This window comes from Pongo pygmaeus, chromosome 3 (assembly GCF_028885625.2).
Source record: "Pongo pygmaeus isolate AG05252 chromosome 3, NHGRI_mPonPyg2-v2.0_pri, whole genome shotgun sequence".
Lineage (NCBI taxonomy): Eukaryota > Metazoa > Chordata > Mammalia > Primates > Hominidae > Pongo > Pongo pygmaeus.
The window spans coordinates 43,348,359-43,365,202 of NC_072376.2; positions in this window are offsets into that span (position 1 = coordinate 43,348,359).

Below are 16,844 nucleotides of genomic sequence, written 5' to 3' on the forward strand. Positions count from 1 at the left end.
AGTTTAAACATGTTTTTAAAAAGGCTTCTCTTTTTAAAGCTTCTGTTTTTAAAGACAACGTATTTAAAAGATTCACAGGAGTGCTCAATAATCTAGGGTTTTGTGTAAGGTCATTCAAATGATAAGAACAAGTTATTCTGGGCTTTATAATCAATAAAGGCATATATTTTGAGGAAAACAATTCTGAAGTTATATTAATTCAGATTTATTATGACACACATCCATATTAATAAATTTATGTTCTGAATCATGATAGCCGGCACTGCAACATCCTTAACTATTAAAAATGTACTTTAGTGTTTCATGAACTCTACCAAGACAGAGAGGTACATTTTGTTAGGGTCAATCCAACTAGACTGTTCTCCTCCTTTCCCATAAGTCTTCCAATACAAACCTTTGTGACACCCTACACAGCTCTCCCGAGGCTAGAAGTAGACCCCCCACACACTGACCCTTCCAGTAACTGTTTGTTCAAAATACTTCAGCTGAACTGGCAGATGGTTCCAGGATGGGTTCAGAACACCTGCCTACCTTGCATAACAAAGCTGGCAAAAAAATATCTCCAGGATGCAGTTAGGACATCTGTATCCTCAACTCAGTCCCCACACCCCCACCCAGTTCCTCACCCTATAAAGCCCTGCTGTAGTCTGTAAGCGAGGCTGCCTCCTCTGCCTGTCAAAGAGCAGCCCGGCAGGACAATAAAACTTGCTTGCCTGACTTTGGTTCTACTCGTCCTTTCTCTCCGCTAACCTTACACATTTATATATTTAAGACACCTTTTTAATGAGAGTTGAAATCAGAGTAATGCCTGTGTAATAATCACTTAACAACAACAACAACAAAAAAAAAACAAGAAAGTAGTATCCGAATTATGAGCCATACCTGTGTTTACACACTCTCAGGTTAAAAAAAAGTTAACTGCTAACTTTTATTTATCTTAAGTTCTATGTGTTTTGGTAAATTGTAAAATCAGATTGCAAGTAGTTACAGACATGGATGTTAGCATTCATCTCTTTTAGAAAGTCTGAGATCCACATTTATCAGGTTGAGGAAGAAATTCAGCAGAGGCTTCCCCAATCCCAACCTAAGTAAGCCACTTCTTTTCCTGAGTGCAGGCATCTCCTGCCCTCCCATTTCCTCTCCATCTTTCACTAAGGACCGCCACACCTAGATCACTGGCCTTCAACTCCTTTACTACTCAGATTAACTTCTGTATGGTGATTTAAACATCAAGGTCCATCAATGATCCATTGAACGTAACTCAGTTTGTTGATCTCTTCACTGAACCATCTAACTACCTCTACTGTTATCCCCCATAAATGTACCTAAGTCTCATTTTGAAACATGACACTTTACAGCCATTATCTCCATCCTTCATATCACTGCCCTAGTATTTTACTCTGATGATTAGAGACACAATGACATTTACAGTAGACATTACCTTCTTATGTCAGTTTCTTTCAAACCCAGCCCAATTTCAATGGTCCTGTTTTATAGTCATTCCTTTGCAAACACCTATAACTATTTCTTTATCCCTCGTTTCTTTCTCACCGGACAAAATTCCAACCCTGGTTAAATCCAGGAATCTCACTGCTGTCAAGCCAAAGTTGCTGTAGAAAAATATAAAGAAGTTTTGACTGAAATCTCTTCTAATTACGTCCAGAAATACTAAATTTTCTACACTACCAGAAGATACCACTGAACTTTCCTTAAATATGTATTTTCCTATAATCTATGACTATTATTTATACAATGTCTTATTCTGTCTTGCTCTTCTAAATCTCAGTTAATGCTCTTTTCTATATTTCCTAGAAAAAAAATGTAGGCATCAAGTGAGATGACTTCTTCTCACTGTTAATTTAAACAAGCCGTTGACATCTGTACCATACACTGTCTTCCTTCTTACTATAATGTGAGAGACAATTCCATGTTTCTTTTTTTGTGTGCTATATCTCATACCTTTTTGCAAAAGCCAAAGCCAATTTTCTGGCTCATTTTACTCCAAACCATCTTCAACATTTGTTATAGATGACAATTTCCTCTCCTAAATACTTTCTTCTCTTGAGTTTTAGGACATCACTTTTTCATAGATTGCCTACTTATGCTTGTCTTTTTATTGTCGGCTTTTTGTCCTTAATAGGCCTCTAAATATTATAGTAAGTAGGGGACTATATTGGTTGTTCTTCCTTTATTTACAATTTGTATGTTAATTACTTTACCTGATGCAACAGCCTCAAATATGATCCTTAAATGATATTGCCAACCTGACCCTCCCCCGAAAAACATATATGTGAATAATCATAGCCTTCCTGGCTTAAGATATGTTGTAGGAAATATGTAGGAATCAAACATGTATAAATAATATATAAGTGTTATATACATATATGTGTGTGTACATATATGTGTATAAATCTGTATATGTATTATATATAAAGTTGCTATTGCCTACTTGGATATTGCATTTTAATGCTTAATAATCATCTCTAATTAAATAATGGAAATAAAAGTCTTAATCTATTCTCATTGAAATTATTTCCCACCTAAGCCTTCCATGTTTCAGTAAATGACACCAACGTTTATCCAGCTGACTTTTATTTGATTTTTTAAATTCTTCTCACAATGGTGCTTAGTAAAGCACTTTTGCTCAATTTACACCTCTAAAAACATTAATTATTCAAAATCTCACCTACTAAATTCGTAGTTCAAGTCACATCTTTTCTTATATATAACATAAAAATATTCTATCTGTTGGCCTCCCTGCTACCAACAAATATGAACCAACCCTCCTCAAATGTGAACCAACATGATAGTTCAAAACTATAAATTAGAGTTTAATACAGCTCCACTGGACACCCTCAGAAGTCTTATTTGTCTTAGTCAGTTCAGGCTGCTGTAACAAAGTATCATAGACCGAGTGTCTGTTTCTCAAGCTGTTTCTACAATGCTGCCTCTTTCCTACTCCAAGGGTCAGTTCCAATGATATCTCCTTATAGAGCCTTTTCCTGGCCACCAACTCATAGTCACTGTGAACAACATTTTATTTCATCCTCTTCAGAGCAGTCATCAGTAATTGTCATTATCTCATACAAGTATTTGTTTGTGTATCCATTAGAAATCTCTTATTCTATATTGTAAATTCTTTGCAGTAAAATTCTTACTTCTTACTGTGTTTTATCAACTAGAAGTCACTAAAACAGTTTGACAAATAGACTCTAGATTAAGCTTTAATCAGTTTCTGGTTAAGGAAGAAAGAGATTCATTATCAGTTTGGTTGCCAGAGAAGAAGAGGAGTAGACTATATTATTAATATTAAAGATCAGGTGAAATGCTTTACTTCCAGTCCTTTTCTCTCCCAAAGCAAGAGGCGTTAAGTAGATAAAATCTATGTCTTCATCAAGAAAATCTCACATCCAATAATGTTTCCATGGTCATTCTACAATCTAGCTCATTGTTAAGTGATTATTCAGGAGACCCCTCTAAAAATTTCTAAAAAATGTTTATGTACAAAGGGATATATCTTCAGCTTTAGAATTAAAAATATATTTATAGAGTGCTCTCCATGCACTAGGAGCTGTGTCAAGTGTAAGGAATACTATAAAGTTTAAGAAATATGAGTTTTCTGTCTTCACAGTGCCTGATGGTACTGAGATTAGGTTATAATTGGGATCAGGTTACAATTTTATAACTCTGGAGCAGTGGAATCAATAAAAATAAAACATTTGAAGACTGAGAAAAATGGGGAAATATTTATTTAATATAGGTTAAATAAGGTAAGGACTGAAAAGTGCCTATTGAATTTAATGGCCAGGGAATTTAGTCACTTTCATAGAGACAGATTTGGAACAGATAGATTAGTACAGAGAGATAGATAGATAGAGGTGTGTAATACTACACCCTCAGGAAGTAGAATGAATAACCCTTTGAAAAAAGAGGGAGAATACAAGAGTACATGTGAGATCAGAAACAAATTTGTCTTATTTCTATAAAAAAGGAGAAACTTAAAAAATGTAATTATTACTTAAATGAGTCAATACAAAGAGAAGTATTTGAGGTAAAGTAGAGAAATGGAAAATGTTTATAGTGTCAGTTCCCTACTAAGAAAGGAAAATATGGAAATTAAAAATAGCAACACTGAAAGGAACTTGATATGAAAGGAGTTGCTAGCTTTGCATGCACTTAAGTTTGTAGGTTTGAGACAGGAAGAGAAGGAATTTTACTCAGGATACTCTCCACTATTTTTCTAGAAAGGATAAAAAATATTCTCAGAGTGTGGCAGCAGAGATTACATTGACTGTTAGGAAATAATGGAGAATATAATAAACACTGAAGACAGAATGAGAAAGCATGATACATAGAAAAAAATGCTCAATGGGACACAGTAGTGTTTTCAAATTGAACTTTCTATAGTGATGGAAAGATTTTATATCAGTGCTGCCCAAACAATTGTGTACCACTGACCCCCCACATAAATACAACCATCAGAGTATATTATAAACACTTATATGCACATAAACTAGAAAATCTAGAATAAATGGATAAATTTTGGACACATATATCCTCTTAAGACTGAACCAGGAAGAAACTGAACCCCTGAACAGACCAATAATGATTTCTGAAGTTGCAGCAGTAATGAATAGTCTACCAATCAAACCATTGTGTAAACCAGGACCAGATGAATTCACAGCTGAATTCTACCAGATGTACAAAGAGCTGGTACCATTCTTAATGAAACTATTCCAAAAAATTGAAAAGGAGGGACTCCTCTCTAACTCATTCTATGGGGCTAGCATCATCTTGAAACCAAAACCTGGCAAACTTACAACAACAAAAACTTCAGGCCAATATCCTTGATGAATATTGATGCAAAAATCCTCAACAAATTACTGGCAAATGAATCCAGCAGCACATCACAAAGCTAATCCACCATGATCAAGTAGGCTTCCTCCCTGGGATACAAGTTTGGTTTAACATAGACAAATCAATAAATATGATTCATCACATAAACAGAGCTGAAGACAAAAACTACATGATCATCTCAAAAGATGCAGAAAAGGCTTTCAATAAAATTCAACAATGTTTCATGTTAAAACTCTCAATAAACCAGGTATTAAAGGAACATACCTCAAAATAATAAAAGCCATATATGACAAACCCACAGCCAATATCATACTGAAAGGGCCAAATTTGGAAGCATTCCACTTTAAAAAAACAGCACAAAACAAGGATGCCCTCTCTCACCACTCCTATTCAACATAGTATTAGAAGTTCTGGCCAGGGCAATCAGGCATGATAAAGAAATAAAGCATATTCAAATAGGAAGAGAGGGAGCCAAACTATCTTTGCTTGCAGATGACATGATCCTGTATCTAGAAAATTCCATCATCTCAGCCCCAAAGCTTATTAAGCTGACAAGCAACTTCAGCAAAGTCTCGGGATACAAAATCAATGTGCAAAAATTGCTAGCATTCCTATACACCAACAACAAGCAAGCCAAGAACTCCCATTCACAATTGCCACAAAAAGAATAAAATACCTAGGAACATAGCTAACAAGGGAAGTGAAGGATCTCTACAAGAAGAATTATAAACCACTGCTCAAAGAAATCAGAGATAGCACAAACAAATGGAAAAACATCCTATGCTCATGGATACATATAATCAATATTGTAAAAATGGCTATAATGCCCAAAGCAATTTATAGATTCAATGCTATTACCTTTAAACTACCATTGACATTCTTCACAGAACTAGAAAAAAAAAACTATTGTAAAATTCATATGGAATCAAAAAAGAGCCCAGATAGCCAACGCAATGCTACCTGACTTCAAACTATACTACAGGGCTACAGTAACCAGAACCGCATGGTACTGGTACAAGAAAAGAAACATAGACCAGTGGAACAGAATAGAGAACACAGAAATAAAACCACACACTTACAACTATCTGATCTTTGACAAACCTAACAAAAACAAGCAGTGAGGAAAGGATTCCCTATTTAGTAAATGGTGCTGAAAATATAGGCTAGCCATATGCAGAAAATTGAAACTGGACCCCTTCCTTATACCATAAGCAAAAATCAACTCAAGATGAATTAAAAACAAAAATAAAACCCAAAATTATAAAAACCCTAGAAGAAAACTTAGGCAACACCATTCAGGACATAGGCATGGACAAAGATTTCTTGACAAAGATGCTGAAAGCAATTGCAACAAAAGTAAAAACTGGCAAATGGGATCTAATTAAACTTAAGAACTTCTGCACAGCAAAAGAAGCTATCAACAGAGTAAACAGACAACCTAAAGAATGGGAGAAAATTTTTGCATACTATGCATCTGACAAAAGTATAATATCCAGCATCTATAAACATTGCATTTTGAATTCTGTCCTGAATAGATATTTCCAAGCAGTGATGTCTCATATTAAACTAAAATTTGTATTTTCCTCATATTTTCCATTACGAATTCTCCTGGTAACACATTTTAACACCTTAAATTGTCCTAAGTGAAGATTATTATTATTATACAATGCAATAAATATTTTCTGCTTCAGAAAAAAAAAATGGGCAAGGGACATGAACAAACACAGCTCAAAAGGAGACATACATGTGGCCAACAAACATGAGAAAAAGTTCCACCTCACCGATCATTAGATAAATACAAATCAGTACCACAGTAAGATACTATCTCACACCAGTCATAATGGCTATTATTAAAAAGTCAAAAAATAACACATGCTCGTGAGGTTGTGGAGAAAAAGGAATGCTTTTACACTGTTGGTGGTAGTGTAAACTAGGTAAACCATTGTGTAAAACATTGTGGTGATTCCTCAAAGGCCTAGAGACAGAAATACCATTTGACCCAGTGAGCCTATTACTGGGTATATACCCAAAGAATATAAAGTGTTCTATTATAAAGACACATGCATGTATATGTTCATTGCAGCACTATTCACAATAACAGAGACATGGAATCAACCTAAATGCCCAATAATAGACTGGATAAAGAAAATGTGGTACATGCACACAATGGAATACTATACAGTCATAAAAAGGAATGAGATCATGTCCTTTTCAGGGACATGGATGGAGGTAGAGGCTATTATCTTTAGCAAAGTAATGTGGCAACAACAACAAAATACCACATGTTCTTACTTATAAGTGGGAGCTAAATGATGAGAACACAAGGACACATAGAGGGGAAACACACACTGGGGCCTACTAGAGGGTGGAGGATGGGATTAGGGAAAGGATCAGGAAAAATAACTGGAGGATACTGGGTTTAATATCTGGGTGATGTGCCAGGTGTGGTGGCTCACGCCTGTAATCCCAGGACTTTGGAAGGCCAAGGCGGTCAGGAGTTCAAGACCAGCCTGGCCAACATGGCGAAACCCCATCTCTACTAAAAGTACAAAAATTAGCTGAGTGTGGCAGGTGCCTGTAATCCCAGCTACTCAGGAGGCTGAGGCAGGAGAATCGTTTGAACCTGGGAGGCAGAGGTTGCAGTGAGCTGAGATCGTGCCACTGCACTCCAGCCTGGGAGACACACACACAAAAAAAAATCTGGGTGATGAAATATTAATAATCTGTGCAACAAACACCCATGACACAATTTATCTAAACAACAAACCTGCTCATCCTGCACATGTACTTCTATGTACTTCTGAACTTAAAATCAAAGTTAAAAAAAACAAACAAACAAACATGTGGCTATGGAGCATTTTAGATGTCGTCAGCACAACTGAACAACTTTTAAAATTTCATTTAAATTTAATTAATTTACATTTAAATAACCACATGTGAACAGTTGCTATCATACTGGATAGGCAGATATGCGGGGATCTAGGTGGAAACTATAACCATGCATTTATATAAGTGAAAGAGTTTTCTCTGACAACTTTAATCTGTGATAAAACAGGAAAGGGTACCTGGATTCAACCACATTTGGTTGTATCAGGGACAGGGGCCTAGAGCAAGGAGGTTGGAATCAAGGACAGTAAAAGAATGTAGGATATGCATGAAAGAATAATGGATATGGAAAAGTCATAGGATCTATCATAAATAATAAGGAAATGAATAAATAGAAATAAAGGAAAGGGTGAGCGATTAGAATTTTGGTGATAGTGACATAGTGAGAAATCTAGAAGAAAAAAAGTTGGGTATTGAAAGTGCAATAAGATTGACGCTTTCAAATTAAAAATGTCTCTGCGCTGGCATGACGTGAATAATTGTTTTCAGTTGCTTTTCATTTATTCATAAGTTTATTCATCAATCAAACATTAATTGAACATGTTCAATGTGTCCAGTGTTTTAGACACAAAGATAAATTGGCTTCCATTGCTCTTGCCATCCAGAAGCTTACATTCTATTGTGAGATACAAAGAAATAGCACTATGGTGATAAATGTGTTCATTGCTTTCAGCCTTCCTTTATAAACTTTAAATATATTATGTCTAATCATTATACAAAATCTAAATCAATATCATATAACCATGATGATCCTTATTCAACCTTTAATTAATCACACATCTCTTAATCAAAAGTCACACTAAAATTAATTCACTATGTCAGCAATAAAACTTCTCGTTAATGTAGCATTTTTAGTTACCAAAACCTACAAGTTTTTTGGCTTCTAACTACTTTATTCCCACTCCTACACGAGAGTAGCTTTCAAATCCCTAAGGAAATTTTATGTATATACATTAACTCCTTATCAGACACACATGCATGCACACATTAAAGACCAATAATTCCCAACATTTGGTCTTACTAAGGTTTTCATTGAATTTTATAGGATTTTACTTCCTTTCCCTATATTCATGGTACCACAGGCAAGCCCACTTTTTTATTTTTGTGGGAATTATAGTCTAAAAATTTGAAGGCTAAGAGCAGACCCTGAATCCTCCAAATCTGGAACAGATGCAATATTTCCTGGTTAGTTCAGACTGGTAGGCATCAAATAAGAAAATCTATTTAAGCTTGATCCATCTGTCTTCTAGTGAAGCTTTTCAGTCAATGAAACGTCTTCGCAGACTCAAACAATTGGACCAAACATTTTAGTTTTTGGTCCTGTCACGTGTTTCTATCTTTTAAAATGTTTTCATTTTTCTTTTCTTTTTCTGTTTTGCCAGAACTTCAGAGGCTGCTAGCCAGACACTATTTTATTCTGGAAGATATACATGTTTTGTTTAGAATTATATGACTACTGTCAGTTGCCATCATCTGGTATTAAAGCTTGTCCTAACATATTGCTACAGGTATGGAATATTTTTTTAAGGACTGGATAAGGATATTGGAAGAAATGGCTGTTTTTTCCCCCATTATCAATTTGCCCCTATTATTGTCAGTCTTGGAAACTGACTGCCTGGCAACAAGCCTACATTTTCCAGCTCCCTTTCTTAGTATGGCCAGGTGATTAAGACAGGTCAGTGAAAAGCAGATGGAAACTACCAATTGGTAGATTTGAGAACCTTTTAAAAATTTTTTTTAAATTTTACTTCAAGTTCTCCTATACATGTGCAGAACGTGCAGGTTCGTTATAGGTATGTGCCATGGTGGTTTGCTACACCTACCAACCTGTCATCTAGGTTTTTAAGCCCTGTATGCATTAGGTATTTGTCCTGATGCTCTCCCTCCTCTTGCCCCCACTCCCTGACAGGCTCCAGTGTGTTATGTTCCCTTCCCTGTGTCCATGTGTTCTCATTGTTCAACCCCCACTTACGAGTGAGACCATGCAGTGTTTAGTTTTCTGTTTCTGTGTTACTTTGCTGAGACTGATGGCTTCTAGCTTCATCCATGTCCCTGCAAGGGACATGAACTCATTCTTTTTTATGGCTGCATAGTATTCCATGGTGTATATGTGCCACATTTTCTTTTTCCAGTCTATCATTGATGGGCATTTGGGTTGGTTCCAAGTCTGTGCTATTGTAAATAGGGCTGCAATAAATATACCTGTGCTTGTATCTTTATAGTAGAATGATTTACAATCCTTTGGGTATTTACCCAGTAACGGGATTGCTGGGTCAAATGGTAATTCTTGTTCAAGATCCTTGAGGAATCACCACACTGTCTTCCACAACAGTTGAACTAATCTACACTCCCAACAGTGTAAAAGTGTTCCTATTTCTCCACAGCCTTGCCAGTATCTGTTTCCTGACTGTTTAATAATCACCATTCTAACTGGCATGAGATGGCATCTCATTGTGGTTTTGATTTGCATTTCTCTAATGACTAGTGATGATGAGCATTTTTCCATATGTTTTTGGCCACATAAATGTCTTCTTTTGAGAAGTGTCTGTTCATATCCTTTGCCAAGCCTGGAGGCATCATGCTACCTAACTTCAAACTATACTACAAGGCTACAGTAACCAAAACAGCATGGTACTAGTACCAAAACAGATATATAGGCCAAAGGAACATGTCAGAGACCTCATAAATAACACCACACATCTACAACCATCTGATCTTCGACAAACCTGACAAAAACAAACAATGGGGAAAAGATTCCCTATTTAATAAATGGTGTTGGGAAAACTGGCTAGCCATATGCAGAAAACTGAAACTGGACCCTTTCCTTACACCTTATACAAAAATTAACTCAAGATGGATTAAAGACTGAAATGTAAAACTGAAAACCGTAAAAACCCTGGAAGAAAACCTAGGCAATACCATTCAGGACATAGGCATGGGCAAAGACGTCATGTCTAAAACACCAAAAGCAATTGCAACAAAAGCCAAAGTTGACAAATGGGATCTAATTAAACTAAGAGCTTCTGCACAGCAAAAGAAACTGTCACCAGAGTGAACAAGCAACCTACAGAATGGGAGAAAATGTTTGCAATCTACCCATCAGACAAAGTCTAATATCCAGAATCTACAAAGAACTTAAACGAATTTACAAGAGAACCTTTTTTAAGAGACAACTGGCATCAAGTTTTGTTTTGTTCTTCTTCAGTTCTTCCTCCATCCTCCTTCCTAGAACATGGATACCTGAATGTAAATGTCACTGTCCTGAACTAAGTGCCTGAAGAATCATAGAGTACTCAGATGGAAAATGCCTAGGTTTTGAGGCCTTGAAGTATAAGCAGAACTAACACTTGTTTTCTGGAGTATTCGGATTCTGAAATTATTCTAATATTTTATGAATTATATTGTTTCATTTACAAACATATCAACTGTAATTTTTGTATTCTTTGAATATTATATATTGTTTTTAGAAGACTATCGGAAATAAATTAAATAAAATACGTATCCATTTTTAGCTTAAAAAAATCTCCATTACAAGGCTGGGCGCGGTGGCTGATGCCTATAATCCCAGCACTTTGGGAGGTCGAGGCGGGCGGATCACGAGGTCAGGAGATCAATCGAGACCATACTGGCTAACATGGTGAAACCCCGTCTCTACTAAAAACACAAAAAATTAGCCTGGCGTGGTGGTGGGTGCCTGTATTCCCAGCTACTCCGGAGGCTGAGGCAGGAGAATGGCATGAACTCAGGAGGCGGAGCTTGCAGTGAGCGGAGATCGTGCCACTGCACTCCAGCCTGAGCGACAGAGCCAGACTCAGTCTCAAAAAAAAAAAAAAAAAAAAAAAAATTCTCCATTACAAATAACAATACATGCTCTTTTGGAATCTTATATAATAGAATCTATAAGTTGAGGATGTCCTTCAGCTGTCACTGTGGAACTAGTGTGGGTGGTATTTTATGATTTGACTTCTCCTTGAAGAGAGGTTATTAATTTAAACCCCATTTGGTCAGAATTTGTGATAATTTGGAAGGAATCCAGCATTACCTAGGGAAAAATAACTTTGTCTTAAAATTACAAAGATAAACGTCATTAACAGATTTTGATGCATCATTTTACATGTAAACAAAGATATTCTAATTTTTAATTTTCTTCATCTGCTAAAAGCAGGTCCCCAAACACCAAATTTAGACAGTGTTTATTTATGCACCAGTTCCTGTGTGGCCTGGGTAGGAAGAATATTCTATTTCTTTACAGATTATTCCCTGAGGAAAATATTTTAGTGGCTTAGAGAAGTTTCATTTTACATCAGACACTTAGGTAGAAAAAAAATTATCAGAAGTTTTGGCTAATTCTGAACTACGGCACGTACAATATATTGGGCCAAGTGAAGCACAAACTATGAAACTTCCAGCTCCACCCAGAAGATACTTACGTAATAGTTATGAAAGTTCTGGCCAAAGAGACGCCCCTAAGTCTGTGCTGCAGCTTCATTTTTAACTCTTTTGTTGGTAATCAATAAAGAAACCTAGAATAATCTTACCTCTTTCTATAAAAATTACAAATACATTTACTCATTGATCAATAACTTTACCTTTAAGAATGCATACTGTAGCTATTAATGCACATGATTAATGCATTTGAGAGTTTATTAATTAATCCTTTTTATAACTTCAAAGGATTGGTAACAACCCAGGGGTCATGCATATGGGACAGATTGAATCAACTCTGAAATATTTACATAATGGAATGCTCTGTAACTGTTGAAAACAAAAAGGAAAGAAAACTAAGAAAATTCTCAACATATTAGTATAAACAGATCTCCAAGATACTGGGTTGAACAATATGAAATCGGTGAGCCAAATAGATAGTACTCGGGCAATTTTGTGTGGTTCATATTGTTGAATCTAAAACAAACAAACAGAAAAAGAAGATGCAGATAAATGCATATTTTATGCTAACTTATGTGGAAAAAAATAAAATTATAATTACATGTGGATGGTCATGTTTCCTTGGAAACAATAGGTGTTAACACAATTAGTTACTTATAGGTGATAGACCTTAATAGAATAGAATATTCTCTATAGGTGATTGAGTAGGAGGGGAAAGGGGAGAGAATGAGAATTTTCTTGTAAACCTTTGTATAGTTTTTTGTATAGTTTTTTAGTTTTGTATAGTTTTGTATAGTTTTTGATTTTTAACCAAGTAAATGTATTACTTTACTTTTTAAAAGCACTATTTTGTCCTGTACTATGCTGGATGAATTTTAACTGAGCCACCTACATTCCTTTTAGTTGGGATTTCTGATGTGAAGCATAAATTAACAAGGTAAAAAAAAAAACCAAGATATTACTTTATTCCAAGATGCTCCTTTTCTAATAAATATTTATTAACATAGTTTTAAAAATTATAGAATGCTGGACCTTTTCAATACCTTATCTAAAAATGGCATTCTCTTAAAATCATTTTGTGACTCAAAACTATGCATATATAAAACTTAGCTTCCTGTATTCATTCCTGAGAAATGAAAACATTTTATTACAGCATTTATATTTTTTTTACAGCCTCGTGAACTTCTCCAGCAAAATGCATAATGTTATTTTTTTCTTTACTACATATGTAGACATCACAAGGGGGTAAATGGTTATTAAGAGCAAAATTTACCACATATAATGAGCACCTGCTAGGACTGTGGGTCAGTGTTTCTGATGAGACATTGAGCAGCTACTTATTATAATTAGCATCATTAGGCCTTTTAACTGTTGCTCCCATAAGAAGAAAGACATTTTCTTAACCTACTTTGTAAGTATTTATAATGCCTGCTGATTTTCAGCTGTGAAGGCATCATTCATTATATTCACATGTTTTTATGGACAAAGAGGCTGAATGAGGTTTTCTACTAACATCATTTTCCATTTGATTATATCATTCTATACCTAGTGCATACAGAGAATTTGAATTCACTCAGTTGAAAATGCCTCCCTGAAGGTCCTATGCAAGTTTTGTGAGCCATCTAGGTGCCTACATTTTTATATCCAGATAGAAAATAAACGGAAGCAATGAGAAATAGTGTGAAAGCCGCGAAAGGCAATGGCTGCTCCTAAGTGTTAAATAAATAGCCAGCAGTATTTTATATGTACGTAGTACTTGGCTCTCTAGTTGCTTAACTTTTATTAAATCCATTTGTTTAATTCCCTGAGGCATTACTGTTCCTAATATTTGCCTTATTATAAATTTTAGAAGCCTAGAGCTTAAACAGTATGTTCAAGATCACACAGTATACTAGTGGTAAAACCAGGAGTAAACCCAGGTAGTTTGGGTCCAGAATCTATACTCTTAATCATTATTCTATAGAATTATTAAGTAATTCATGGAATATGTACTACACTGATTGAATGTATGAATAAATGAATGAAGGTATGATTAAATCAATATGCCAATAACAGTTTAAGTCAGTGGAATGAATAATACTTCAAAACAAAATCTATTACAAATCAAGTTCAATATAATTTTGGAGATTATGTGTTCTTACCTTCATAATTAGACCATTGGCTCCTTTCTGTTTATAACTACAATGATTCTATATTCTGTAGATGAATATAAAATGCATTTTGTCTCAAACTCAGATTTGTTCCCAATCTTTTTAGGGAGATCATAAAATGAATAAATAGAATCCGTTTATTCAAATCGTTTTAATAGAATACGCACTGTGGTTCAGAGCTGTGCAGTGCAGAAGGAACAATTCAGAAGGCTTAGTCTCTGCATTCTAGGAAATTTTTGTAATCAGTTATTTATTACTCACCAGGACATGTCTTCTCTATTTTCAGCATATTCTGAGAACACACAGGAAGGGTAGATAAATAGCTTCAGAAATGGATGGAAGCATAGGAATTTTCCTAACCAAGAGTTTTTGGCTAAGTTCTGAAACCTGAGTAAGCCATTAAAGAAGACAGGAAGCACAGTGCAGATAGTTACAGTCCCCAAGTACAGGATCAAGGAACAAATGAAAGTGGGTGCATTCAGGGAACTGTACTAAGTTCAAAAATTGTATTCAGCTTTAGACAGGGTTGATGTGAGATATTAAGCTGGAGAGAACTACTGGGCTGGTTGAGTTTTATACTGCATGCAGTGCTAAGCTACTAAAGAATTATAATCTGGAAAATGACACTAATCCATTCTTTCATGAAATAAATAATTATTGAGTGCCCCACATTATAAGCACTGTCTTTGACTTTGGGGACAATTACATTTGCCCTATAGAAAAGACTACTGTGGTTTCAGGGCACAAAATTGATTGAAGAGAGTAAAAAAGAGGAGGCAGGTATATCAGTTTGGAAGCTGGAATTATAAGGGAGGTTTACTGAACTTTAGGAGAAGAAAATGGCATAGTATACAAATTTGAAGAACATTGCAGAGTAGAATAAACAGAAATTAGTAATTGATTCAATGTGGGGTGAGACAAAATGAAAAAAATCCCAAAATAACTTAAGAACTCTCCTCTCCATGCCTCCTGTGATGGTTAACATTGAGAGTCAACTTGTTTGGGTTCAAGGATGCAAAGTATTGTTTCTGGGTGTATCCATGAGGGTGCTGTCAAAGGAGATTAACATTTTAATCAGTGGGCTGAGAGAGGCAGACCCACCCTCAAACTGGGTGGGCATCATCTAATCAGCTGCTAGCACAGCTAGAATACAGCAGGCAGCAGATGGAAGAGCAGACTTGTTGAGTCTGCCGGCCTCCATCTTTCTCCCATGCTGGATGCTTCCTGCCCTCAAACATGAGATTCCAAGTTCTTCAGCCTTTGGACTCTTAGACTTACACCAGTCATTTGCCAGGGGCTCTCAGGCCTTCAGCCACAGACTGAAGGCTTCACTGTTGACTTCCCTACTTTTGAGGTTTTGGGACTTTGACTGGCTTCCTTGCTCCTCAGCTTGCAGACGGCCTATTGTGGGACTTCACCTTACGATCGTGTGAGTCAATTCTCCTATAATAAACTTCCCATCATATATACATGTATCCTATTAGCTTTATCTCTTTAGAGAACCCTCTTCAAGTAACATTTACTGCCTGTCCTACCTGTATTGCAGCTACCTGAAGGTGTAAGAAATTGGAAGGATAGACTTAACTGCAATTGAGATAGTATAGAGAAACCGAAGTGTATCCTGGGAAAGATGACAAGTTCAGATTTGAACACAAGTTATAAATGCATTTGTTACATCAAAAGGGATTTATCTAGTACATAATGGATGTGTGAGTCTGAGGCTCAGGAGGCCAAACTGGAGTCTGGAGACATCAGGTCAGATTCACTCTTTGTGCTTCATCAGAATGATTACTCCCTCACAGAAATACCTTCATTGACCAAGTTTGCTCTAATACCTCCAATGTATTATTCTTTATTAAATCATCTAATGACCAAAGTATTTTTATAACAACACTGTGCATATTTGATGTTTATAATTTGATGTTTGACATATAAGAAACCATATATGTATATATCTAGCCTGAAACTAGATAGCCAAATGACAGATAGATAGATAGATAGTCTGTGACCTTGATTGTGGTGATGGTGAACATATCTACCTTACCAAGAAATTTTTTTCCAGCTATTTCATTCCCCTCTCACCTATAGGTGACAATTTTACTGCTTCCTATTACTGTAGATTCATTATATATTCACAGAATCATAGGAGGTGCACTGTCTTTTGTGTGAGGCTTCTCTTCTTTTTGAGATTTATCCATTTTCTTTTGTGTATCAATAGTTTATTACTTTTTTCTGAGTAATATTCCTTAGTATTGGTATATCATAGTCTGTTTGTTCTATAATTTGTTGATGAACGTTTAATTGTTTCTAGTTTTGGACTATTGCAACTATAGTTGCTCTAAACATTTATGAAAACGTGTTTGTATGACCTATCTTTCTATTTTATTGGTAAATACCTACAAGCAGTATGTCTGAATCATACAATAGGTGAATTTTAACTTTAAATAAAAGACTAAATTTTCCAAAGTGGTTGTTACTGCTTTGTATTCCCAGCAGTGGTGTATCCGACTTACAGTGCCTTTACATTCTTGCCAGCACTGAGTAAACAGTTGTTTCAAATTTAGT